Raw genomic sequence first — 11,195 nt, forward strand, 5'->3', positions numbered from 1 at the left:
TGTTGATCCTTCCATGAGAAATTTGGGTGATTTCTGCATGAGGGGTTATAGGTGTTCCTATAGGGTTCACCCATGTAATTTACCTCTGCTATTGCAGGGTTCTCAGGATCATAAGCTTCTTCCTCAGAAGATACCTCTTGAGTACTGTTGGATGCAGCTTGCATTCCATTCAGACTCTGAGAAATCATATTGACTTGCTGAGTCAATATTTTATTCTGAGCCAATATGGCATTCAAAGTATCAATTTCAAGAACTCTCTTCTTTTGAGGCGTCCCATTACTCACAGGATTCCTCTCAGAAGTGTACATAAACTGGTTATTAGCAACCATGTCAATGAGTTCTTGAGCTTCTACAGGCGTTTTCTTTAGGTGAATGGATCCACCTGCAGAAGTATCCAATGACATCTTAGCTAATTCAGACAGACCATCATAGAATATATCCAGGATGGTCCATTCTGAAAGCATGTCAGAAGGACACTTTTTGGTCAGTTGCTTGTATCTCTCCAAAGCTTCATAGAGGGATTCACCTTCTTTCTGTCTTAAGGTTTGAACATCCACTCTAAGCTTACTCAGCTTTTGAGGAGGAAAGAACTTGGCTAAGAAAGCCGTGACCAGCTTATCCCAAGAGTTCAGGCTATCCTTGGGTTAAGAGTCCAACCATATTCTAGCTTTGTCTCTTACAGCAAACGGGAAAAGCATGAGCCTGTAGACCACGGGATCAACCCCATTGGTCTTAACAGTATCACAGATCTGCAAGAATTTAGTTAAGAACTGAAAAGGATATATATAATACCCAATTCTTAACCAAATGTTTCTAAACCCACTTTTCCCCACACTTAATTCATGAGCACTCTCACTAGTCTAAGCTAACCAAGGATTCAAATTAAGGATATTATTGTTTTCCACTTAGAGTTAGTGATGAGCTAAAGTAAAGAACAAAGGGGTATAATAGGCTCAACATTGGTTTGCAAAGGATAATGAAAGGGTAAGGCCATATGGGTATGTAAGCTCAGTGAAACAAGGCCTCAATCATGTAAGTGCATGCATACATCAAACCATGGAAATATAGAATCAAGCAAGACAAAGATCACAATTTTAGAGAGAACAACACACACCAAAAAAATAAAATATTGGTTGATAAAATGCAACCAATTCAAATAAGCTCAAAAATCTCACAGGTTTTGTGTGTTCGAGCTCTAAAACCATGTTCCAGTATAATATTTCTTCAAACAAGTTCAATAAAAATTTTAATTCAAATTAGTGAAATGCTATAAAAAGTTTCTTGAAAAAGAAAATATTACTTCAACCAAGTAGTGGTAAAATATGCACAAAATTAAACAAATATGCAATCAAACATGCAAATGTAACAATGAACTAACAAAGAAAATAAGACATTGGTGTTGAGAAGGAAATAACTAACCCATGGAGATCGGTATCGACCTCCCCACACTTAAAGATTGCACCGTCCTCAGTGCATGCAGAGATGTACAAGTGGATGGATGGCTCTAACTGACACTTTTCTCCAAGGATTGTGCAGATGGACTTGTTTGTCTCCCTATTTAGAAGCTTTCCCTTTCCCTTCTTTGGTGGCCAGCCTGAAAGAAGAAGAAAAAGAAGAAAAGTAACCCAAAAACAAAGATAGGAAACAATTTAAAATATGGTTGGGTTAATGCCAAATGATGAGAGTCTCAATTACATGGTAGCTACAACATGCAAGTGAAAATATAGTAGAAGCACATGGCATACCAGTGGTGTAAAAGTTGCAACAATGGGGGAAAGGATGTGGGTAATGCAAGATAGTGTAAGTTCGTGTCAATGCAAGATAATATAAGTATCATAAAGGAGTAGCATTGACTTATGAAGAATAATACCCAGTCAGAGTAAAATAAGTCATTAAGCACCAAAATAATACCAGAAAAGATACAACAGTTGAATAAGAAAATTTAACACCAATGGAAAAATAATAAATTTAGAAAAGAAAAAAATATGCACAAAATTAAAATGCAATAAATGAAAGTATGCAAATAAATTAAGTAAAATAGAATGAAAGTGAAGAAGGAGGAGAAGTTAAAGGGATGAAGAAGAAGAAAGTAAGAAGGGAGGAAGAAAGAAAGAGAAAAGATAGAAGAAAAGATAGAATAAATTAGGATTAGAAAAGAAAAGATAAGATAAGTGGCAGCTGATCTGGATAAACTGTGCGTCGCATGCGACGCGGACGCGTGGGTCACGCTGTCGCGTGGTGGACGATAAGTTCAGGTGATGCGGACGCGTGGGTCACGTGATCGCGTAGCTTGATTTGTGCTATTGGCACGAGTGTAGCCTCGCGTACGCACAACTTTTTGTTTTAAATGCATTTTGCCAAAAATCTGGATGACGCGGTTGCGTGAGTGACGCGATCGCGTGAATGGCCATATTTTGAAAACGACGCGACCGCGTGGGGCACGCAGTCACGTGGTAGGGCTTGTGCTTCTAGCATCATTCCAGCCCAACTCCATCATGACTTGCTGCCATATATCTCTTTTACGTCGATTTTTAGGGGCACGCGTTCGCGTGGGTGACGCAGACGTATGGGGAGGCTATTTTTCAAAATGACACGGACGCGTCAGCGACGCGGTCACATGGGCATGTTTGTGCCTAAGGCACGCCTCCAACCACGCTTTCGTGTGATTCTCTGCTTCTTTTCTTCTCGTGTCCAAGGCACCTATGACGCGGACGCGTCAGCGACGCTGGCGCGTCGCGTGCCTCTCTCTCCCTTCTTTTTTTTTATTTTATGCAATATGCAGATGCAAATGCAGAATACAGGTGAATATGCAGAAATTATGAATGAACACTAGTAAAAATAAAATAAAATAATATTAAGAATAAAAAAGAACGATTATACCATGATGGGTTGTCTCCCACCTAGCACTTTTAGTTATAGTCCTTAAGTTGGACATTTGGTGAGCTCTTTGTCATGGTGGCTTGTGCTTGAACTCGTCTTGAAACTTCCACCAATGCTTGGACCTCCTATAAGCTCTATCAATACCAAGTGAATTCCTCAAGCTTTGATGGAGTTTTTCACAAGCTTTGAGCTCCCAAATTTGATCCTCATGTATGCCTGGATCCCAAATCTTGTTTCTGCACCCGTCTTCAAGTGGAACATGATGATTCCATCCGGGTGATAAGCAATCCGAATTCTCACTACGGCATCCAAACAGCTTCCTAGACCCATACGCTTTAGCATTCTTCCAACCATGATAATTCAACCGTGAGCTTCCTATCACAATAAACCTAGGACTGTATTTCCAACTACTACACGACTCTTTCTTACTCCTCAATCCACAAAGAGCTCTAAGTTGACCATCATTTTCAAGTAAACCATATTCAAGTGGAAAAGTAAAAGTTAAGGATAAGAGTTTTACCCACTTGGGGGAGAGGTCTCCAACAAGTTTGGCATGGTGATTTCAAGCTCCATTCCATTGAGCTCTTCCTTGATAACTTCCACCTCTTTGTAAGCTTCTTCAGTTTTAACCTCGTCCTCTTGGTAGCTTTCCTCCAATTCAATCTCTTCTTTATTGCTCACCAAGGGCATGGGAGGTTGTGCTTCTTCTTCTTTAATCTCCATCTCTTGATCAACCTCTTCAAAGTCTTTAGCCATGATATGCCTTGAAGGTTGTACTCCCTCTTTGGCATCAAATTCAAATGTCTTGGAAGGAGGTTCTATGACTGGACTTTTCCATGGAGGTTCTGCATCTCCCAAGTCTTCAACCACTTCTTCCTCTTTAATAATTACTGCTTTGTCCAGTTGTTTTAGTATAAAATTGTACTCATCCATGATGATTTTCTTTCCATGACAACTCCTTTCAACTATTCCTTCATCTTCAAGGGTCTCTCCTACCTTCACCCTTTGGGCCTCCTCTTGCTCTAAGACAAGATCAGACTCCTCCTTGATGTCTTTCTTCACTAATTCTTCAACCACTCCTTCGACTTCAAGGGTTTCTACTACCTTTATCTGTAGGGCCTCCTCTAGCTTCTTATGAAGTATAGATTCACGAAGATGATTCCTTCTTTCTTGTTCCATATCAATAGCATAATTGGGATCATCTTGCTCTTGGATTGATGGATGTGGGTGCTCTTCCATGGAGGGTGGTGATGGGATGGAAAGATCATTATGTGGTTGAAAAAGAAGCGCACTAGAGCTTGAGGGTTGAATATTGGAGGTAGAGGGTTGGTCCATACGGGATATAAGTGCTTGAAGAGTAGAGGTGAGACCAATAATGTTAGAGATGAGTGTGTTGTTATCCAATAGAAGTTGGGGTGGATAGGAGGGTTCATTTGTTGGGGAGAGGGCTCATAATACGGAGGTGGTTCTTCTTGATAAGGATATGGAGATGGTGAATATTGAGGTGGTGGTTCTGGGTGTGGTTCATATGGTGGTTGGTGTGGTGGATAAGGATTAGGATCATATGGATGTGAATGGTTGTAGGGGGCTTGTTGGTATGGTGGTTCAAAGGTATGTTGGGGAGGCGGTTCATAAGCATATGGTGGGCCTTGTTGGTAACTACAAGGGGATCCACCATATTCATCATCTTGGTACGCTCCCTGGAATGGCTCTTGACCATAGTAATTTGGTGAAGGTGGTTTGTCACGAAAGGGTCCACCATAACTATTGTCTTGGTATGCATCACAGAATGGTTGTTGGTTATAGCGCATTGGAGGGGGTTGTTGCCAAGATGGTTGATCAAATCCTTGTGGCTCCTCCCATCTTTGATTCTTCCAACCTTGATGCCTATTTTCATTATAGTTTTCATTCCTTACAACAACATTGGAACCAAACTTGAAACTAGAGGTGTGAGAATTCATAGTAGCAAAAGAAAATAAAAACAAAAACTAATAAAAAAATTAATGAAAATAAACTCCTAAAACTAGAAATACTGACAACAATATAAGATAAAAATTTGAAAAAGGTTTAAATTTTGAAAAGGTTTGATTTTTAAAATTTTAAATTTAAATTTTGAAATTTGAAATTTGAATTTTGGAATTTAAATATTGAAATTTGAAATTTGATTTTGAAATAAGATAAGATAAGATTTTGAAAAAGATATGATTTTTGAAAAAGATTTGAATTTTGAAATTTAAAACTAAGATAAGATAAGATAAAAATTTTAAAATAAAAAATCTGAATTTTTTTTTTGTAATTTTCGAAAAAAATTAATTAAAATAAAGAGTAAAGATATTTTTGAATTTAATAAGGAAAGAGAAAAACAATAAAATGACACCAAACTTAAAATTTTTAGATCAAAACGAAGAAAACAACCAAGAACAACTTGAAGGTCAAGATGAACACGAAGAACAACTTGAAAATCAAGAAAGAATAAGGAACATTATTTTCGAAAATTTTAATAACTAAATAAAAACCAATAACCTCTTAATTTACGAAAAAGCAAAATAAAAATAAAAATAAAAACAAATAAACAAGCAAAAAGCAAATATTTACAATAACCAATAATAAGGCACACGTTTGCAATTCCCCGGCAACGGCGCCATTTTTGACGATCGGATTTCTGCTAATTCAGAATTTTTATAAAAATATAATCGCGTTGTAAGTATAGTTTCTAAACCAACAGAGAATCCTTTTGTACAAAAGTTTGGTTGTCACAAGTAACAAACCCAATAAAATTTATAACCGAAGTATTCAAATCTCGGGTCGTCTTCTCAAGGAATTGCAGGGAGGTGTGATTTATTATTGATTATGGAATAAGGCGTGTTTTTGGGTTTTTGAAATAGAGAACAAGTAATTTAATTGGCAGAAAAAATAAATTAATAATTATAAAGAAAACTCTTGGCAAGGTATAAGAACTGGAAATCCTATCCTAGTTATCCTTATCAGGTGTGATGAGAATTGGATTTTGCTCCCACTTAGTTAACCCTTACTAAATAAAGAAAAGTCAAGTGGACTAATTAACTTGATTCCTCAAGTCCTAGTCAACTCCTATGGAAAGACTAGCTTTAGAGGGACCCAAATCAATCAGCAATCCCAATTTCCAATCAACTGCTGAGTTTGATAACTAAAGTGTCACCAATTACTTAACCAAAGCCAAAGGAAAAAATAAATCTAAATTAAATTGAAAGCATTATAAATAGAATAAAACAATCATAAATCTGAAATACCTCAAATTGTATTAAATAAAGAAATCAATTCTAACATGGAGTTCATAAGCCAAATTGAAAAGATAAATAACAATTAAAGTAATAGAATAAATAAAAGTAAAAAATAAATTAAAGGAACATTGAACCTGGAATGAAAGAGCAATCCTAAAATTAAGAGAAATCCTAAATCCTAATCCTAATCCTAAATCCTAAGAGAGAGGAGAGAGCCTCTCTCTCTAAAAGCTACATCTAAAACCTAAAATTGTGAATTATGAATGTTGTATCAATTGTTGTCTATGTGAATGGATGGATTCTCCCACTTTATAGCCTCTAATTTGTGTGTTCTGGGCCGAAAAATGGGTCAGAAACAGCCCAGAAATCGCCGGTTGCGAAATCTACCACGCTGGTTTTTCGTCACTGCGACGCATCCGTGTAAAGTATGCGTTTGCGTCGCCTAGATGTACGGCCACTATAGCAAATTATATATCATTTCGAAGCCCCGGACGTTAGCTTTCGAACGCAACTGAAACTGTATCATTTGGACCTCTATATCTCAAGTTATGATTGATTTAGTACCAGGAGGTCAGGCTGGACAGCTTAGCAATTTCTTCAACTTCTTGTATTCCTTCCACTTTTGCATGCTTCCTTTCCATCCTCCAAGCCATTCCTGCCCTATAATCCCTAAAATCACTTAACACACATATCATGGCATTGAATGGTAATAAGAGAGGATTAAACATAGCAAATTTAAGACCAAAGAAACATGTTTCCAATCATAGCACAAAATCAGGAAGGAAATTGTAAAACCATGCATTTTGTATGAATAAGTGTATGAAAGATTGAAAACTCAATTGAGCACAAGATAAACCATAAAATAGTGGTTTATCAGTTACCTTTCTTTTTACCCATTTCATGACATTGATTGGTGTAAATCACATCATTTCCTTTTTACACTCAAATCACAGTGAGCTTCATACAAACAAGACTTTGTTAATCTTAGCTTACCCAAGGCGGAATGATAGAGGCTCAAATGCACGAGTTTAGATTTTCACACTAAAAATAGAATTTGTCCGTTGCAAGTATAGTCCAAACCCAACAATTGGACATCAATCAAATAATAAATTCAAATCAAAGTAACCGAGATCAAGAGTAATTCAACCTCGGGTCGTTCTCCCTAGGAATGCAAATGAAATGTTACGCTTTCGGTTGTTAAGAGGACAAAAGGGTTTTGAATTAAAGAACAAAAGATTAAAGAAACTAAGTAATAAAACAACTAAGTAATGAGCAAAATTGTAATTAATGCAATTAAAGAGAAGATGAGATCAAAACTAGTGAAAATGCAAGAAAGAGCCTTGACTTGGGAATGAGAGTCCAAGGAATCCTATCATCGCCATAACCACAACTATGGTAATTATGATGAGTCAATCTTGCCTAGTCAACCCCAACCATCGATGAGTATGTCAAGCAAGCATAATTGACCTCAATCCATAAGTCCTAACCAACTTACCAAACTAGTTGATAAAAGGCTAGCATCAATGGAAACAAGAGTCAAATAACTACCCAAGAATTACCACTAAATGTCGGACATTATGACTCTAGTATCCTAGGAACTCAAACCACAAGCCAAGGTGGGAAAATTTATTGAAAATCTAAGGTTGGCATTTTCACAAACACCTTGTATGCATAAAAGTAAAACATGGGAAATTGTAAAGTAAAATGGAAAACTATAACCAACTATCAACAAAACCAAACATAAACAAGCAATCAAACATAAAGGAAGCATGAAACATAAAATTCATTGATCAAAACTTCAAGAAACACAAAATTGCAAATATGAACAAGTAACTTGAACCAAAAGGAAATGAAAGTAAAGACAATGTAATTAAAGAGGAAATTTAGAGTACTTACAATTGAAGAGGTAAAAATCCAAAATCAAGGCTTGCTATAAAATGCTACAATGGAAATTGATAAACCCTAGGAAAGCTCTCTATTCTACTCTACTTCTACTCCTAATACTATGAAAAACTATCTAAGTGAGCCCCTCCCCCCTTTGATAAGTGTTGAAGTCTCCTTTATATAGTACTCCAAAACAGCATTTCAGCCTTCCAAAAATGAGCCAAGGGCCTCCAAATTCGCGCAGCACGTGTTCATTAATGAAATCACGTGTAGGATGAAATCATGTGTAGGGACCTGTGCGGACGCATAGACGTGTGCGTCCGCACACAAGGCTGAAAATTGACATGTGCGTACGCACAGGTGTGTGTGTACGTACACATGGAAATTCTCGCTTGTGCACACGCACGCAGGGCTATGCGCATGCACGCAGGGCTATGCGCACGCACGCAGGGCTATGCGCACACACACTTCGCTGTGTGTGCTTTTTCTTGTTTTCTTCATGTTTTCTCCCTTGTACATGCTTCCTTCCACTTTTGGCTATCCATTCTTGCCTCCAAGGCCTGAAATCACTCACAAACCATATCACGACATCGAATGACATAAAAGTAGAATTAAAAATCACTAATCTAAGCATTAAAACACATATTTTCATATTTAGAATCAAATTAGGGATCCAACACAAAAGTATGCTATTTTGGTGATTAAGTGTGAGTTCATGTGCTAGAATCCATTCAAATCAAGCCAAAATACATCGGAAAATATGGACTCATCACGGAACCCCCATTCAGCACCACCAAAACAACATCGGGGCAATGGAAAACTTGGATTCCTTCTTTATCAATTCTCAAGATCCCTCGAATGATCACAGGTAAGCAACATAAATGGACGTTATGGTCTTCATGTGTTGTTATTGTTACCCCATTCATAGAAAATGAATTTCATGTTACATCTTGTCTTTTTTTGGATGGACTATAGGTTCGACGAGGGACTTAAAGCTCTTACCAATCCTCCGCTTGACACCATTTTGGAGAACGGCATGAACCTGGAGCTCAATATTGAAATGGTAGGTGTTAAACCTGTGATATTTTTCATTTTGTTTCTATTTTTACTGGCTTGAATGTAGTTGACGATCAGAATGTCGTAGCAGTAGCCATCATATTTTTTTGTGAGTTAAGATTGCTTTGAAGGTTTTACGTCCTAATGAAAATGATATTCCGTGAACAGCCACCACCACAGCACTTGTCCCAGATTGCTCATGGCGGTGGGGATGTTACAGAGAATAACGAGAAAGTCCTAGTTACCCGACTACTGAATTTGGATGAGGTATGCATTGAGACCCTTCTTTGTAGGTTGTGTGGATTTATGTATCAAGTGTAGGGATATTGAATGAACACCAAGTACCGGCTATCATGCTAAGCCCATGAAGTGTTTCGTTGTGTTGACTTTACTTTTGTTTGTTGGTGTACTCCTGTTGAGAACCATGTTTGGCCACCTTTTTTCCTCGAAAAATCCTAGCCACAAATTTCACACAGGTATTCTCACACGCCATTTGGTATTACACAGTATGATGAAATCATTCGGGTTGACATCGGCGTACCTTGTAATGGTCAAAAGTTGCTATTCCCTTTTCGATTGAATAATACGACGTAAGTGGCTACTATACGACGTCGTCCACAGTTAATGGTTATGTGACTTATTCTGCAGGGCATTGAGCATAAGGTTGCTGACGTGGACGATCGCATTGCAAAGTTTGAGACAAAATCGGAGATGTCCGAGGGCATGCTCCTAAGGATCCTTGAAATGACTCAAAGACACTATGAAGACCACCATAAGATTGTAATGGTTCCCAAGCCAAACGGGGAAATTGCTAGGGGAAAAGTTGTGGATGTCGAAAGCTATTGTGGCTATGCAAATGTGCCAGACCAAAACACACAGTTGTCTGGCCATGTTGGGAAGCTTCTACAACAGGGCAGCTCAGCTACTGTCAAATCCACAACAGAAAAAGGGAAGGCCGTCCAGAAAGAATCATCGTATGACAACTCCCTATTGGATATTTTTGTTCCCAATTCCCCCTTTGAAGATGATGTCGTTGTCATTGAAAAGTTACATTCTAACCAGGGGAAGACCAGTAGAATTTCCATTATTGCATTTGCAGAGAAGTCATCCTCCTCGCATTGGTCTGTTGGCACTCCGAAGACATCCTCTGACAACACTGTAGTCAAAAGACCAGTACCTGGAGGTCTGCAGGAAAAGGTAAAAGTGTTTAGCATGTTCCTAAGATCGTAAGTCCTGCTACTCTGCCTAATATTGACCAAGGAACTTTTTGCAGGAGGATTTAAGTCTTCCTTTATGGAGCTAGTTTGAAACAACGACACAGGTAGCTGGTCTATATAGATCCGCACCATCGACTCCGAAGGCGCAGAAGCTCCCGAGGCTTGAGCATGTGGAAATGACGCCAATGCATAGCAGGCCTCTTTTGAACCTTAGCCGCCTTCTGCTGACACCCCCCCACAACTGGGGTCCAACGGCGCCCAATGATCCGCAGAGTTGCCAGTAGCAAGAACCGGTGGTCATCCATCAATGTTGATCTAAGCCTCTCAACTGTTCCACTGGTAAGAGGCATGATAATGCTTTACCCAAATGCATAAAAGGTGATTTACGTGGAACACATGTAACCTTCACCTCTATGGACATTTATTTGGAGAGCTTTAACATGTACTTCCGACCGACACTTGGGATGGGATTATCCAGGGACGACCTCAAGGTGGCAACCTATATTTTCCAACTCAAAGACGCAGATCTTGTTCGGAACCTTGAGTAAGTGATGTTGACACTACCTGCATCATTAATGTGAACAATGGCACACACATTCATGTTGGTTTATCGATGGGCGAAAAGGGATGCTATCACCAATGGCACACTGGCAGTGTTTGTATATAAGCTACTTCTGCCTCTCTAAGAGCCCATTTTTCTCTTCGTTGAGCCGTACCCACTGGGCCACGATGAGAATGTTCCCCGCAAAGCCAACAAAATTCCATGCTTATTATTACTGTTGCTGAAATTATTATTATTATTATTATTATTATTATTATTATTATTATTAAAATATAAATAAATAAATTTTAAATTATTAAATTTTTAAAATTTAAAAAATAATATCAAATATGCTAT

Source organism: Arachis ipaensis, chromosome B10, assembly GCF_000816755.2.
Source record: "Arachis ipaensis cultivar K30076 chromosome B10, Araip1.1, whole genome shotgun sequence".
NCBI lineage: Eukaryota > Viridiplantae > Streptophyta > Magnoliopsida > Fabales > Fabaceae > Arachis > Arachis ipaensis.